Source organism: Penaeus chinensis, chromosome 38, assembly GCF_019202785.1.
Source record: "Penaeus chinensis breed Huanghai No. 1 chromosome 38, ASM1920278v2, whole genome shotgun sequence".
Classification (NCBI taxonomy): Eukaryota; Metazoa; Arthropoda; class Malacostraca; order Decapoda; family Penaeidae; genus Penaeus; species Penaeus chinensis.
Genome location: NC_061856.1, coordinates 28,703,745 through 28,705,507, shown reverse-complemented (window position 1 = coordinate 28,705,507; position 1,763 = coordinate 28,703,745). Strand labels below are relative to the sequence as shown.

At 36.5% G+C, this 1,763-nt stretch overlaps 1 long non-coding RNA gene across 1 annotated transcript in view; it reads right to left on the bottom strand.

Annotated features, from left to right (window-relative positions):
* Positions 1-642: 642 nt before the first annotated feature.
* LOC125046030 overlaps positions 643-1,763 on the bottom strand; it is a 5,358-nt gene continuing 4,237 nt past the window's right edge. The window contains exon 3 of the long non-coding RNA XR_007116616.1: positions 643-1,150. This is a non-coding gene — a long non-coding RNA (uncharacterized LOC125046030). The remainder of the gene's footprint in view (positions 1,151-1,763) is intronic.

Below are 1,763 nucleotides of genomic sequence, written 5' to 3'. Positions count from 1 at the left end.
TAAATTAAATATATATATATATATATATATAAAAAGTAAATATAAAAATTTGAATATATATAAAAATGTTATTGTTTTTGTTGAAAAAATACAAATACATTACACCACATAAAGAAAAATATATTTTGCAGGAAGTACTGTGTTTGAAGATGGATGAAAAATAAAAAGTGATACAAATTTTTTGAATTTCTTTTCTTGGTTTTGTGTGGTGTGGTCTGATGTCCTCTGTCCAGAAATAGCTTTTCGCACACACGCACTCCACAAACATTGTAGTCCAGCCAAGTTCCATATGACAACCATTCCTAATTTAGACGCAAGTTATCAAAGAAATTTAAAAAGACGTTTAATAGAGCATATACGAAATGGGATGACTTTTGCTGGGTTAAAAATAAAGCTAACATATTGTCATCATCCCCGTCTTCGTATTTGACCCTCATCTCAGCTAATGAGATTCTCATTTATGATTTGTGGAAGATTAAAAGCAGCTATAGTCTTAATGGAACAATTAAGGTAATTCCGTCTATGAAAGGGGTTGATATCGACAGAAAAAGGGTTACGTTGCGCGGCTCAGGAAGCGCGCGTGACGTAGATGCCTGTGTATTGACGATTCTCAGCCCCGAACACTTCATTCACTTAGCTGGCTTTAACATTCATTATAACATTCAATAACTGCTGTAACATGAGATGAAAAACATTCGGCTGGAACATTTAGATGGTAACGAGCTACCTCGAACCGATAATTAAATCGACAGACAAGCGTCATGCACAAAAACATGCAAGTAAACAGGCACCACAACGAAACTGAAACCCCTAGCGTTGGGAGGCTAAACAAAACATGTGTACATAAACCGAAACAACAAAAGGTCAAGCTCACCTGCGATAAAAAAACAAATTCGATGGTATTTAGACTAAAACAAACTAAAATCCTTGTTTCAGTCGAATATCTCAGTGACAATCGCCTACGTGCTTCCTTGCACTCTGTGGCTACGGTGACTTTTGCAACATACCTGAGGAAGTCGGAGGCTTTGCACCCACACTGCGCACCCGCCGGCCGTGGAGTGTCTCCCGCCCAGCTGCCTTGCCCGGCGAGAGTGATAGTCATGCATGATTTAATACCTCCGTGCGCGATGACTGACTACTTCTGCAGTTGCTTGTTTTACGGAAAGATTAAAGCATAAGTTCTTCCTCTTTCTCTTTATCTCTCTCTCTCTCTCTCTCTCTCTCTCTCTCTCTCTCTCTCTCTCTCTCTCTCTCTCTCTCTCTCTCTCTCTCTCTCTCTCTCTCTCTCTCTTTCTCTTTCTCTCTCTCTCATTAAACATTTTTTCAGTGACTGCTGTAAATGTGCATATCAAGCTAGGAAAAGGTATTCTGTGCGTGAGAAATAAAATAAACGTACGTATGATTTTCGCGTAATGCTTTAATGATATCCGATTTTTTATACCATACTCTCTCTCTCTCTCTCTCTCTCTCTCTCGTGAATCCGAATTTAATATCGTAATATATCTAAGTTCCAAAAAAATCCTATATATGAAATATTTCCCCAGAATATCCGATTAGAATGGAGTATTGTTGCACAAAAATATAAAGTAATACAGAGATTCATTTTTGTTCATGTATCTAGCTATTTTATGACTTCATATATCTATTTTATTTCATATCATCTTTTTTTTTTTTTTAAGGTTTAGTTTTTAGGTCAATATTTTCATGAATTTTGATAAACACAATTGCCTCAACGTATGAAATATCAAATCGCTTTGCTTACT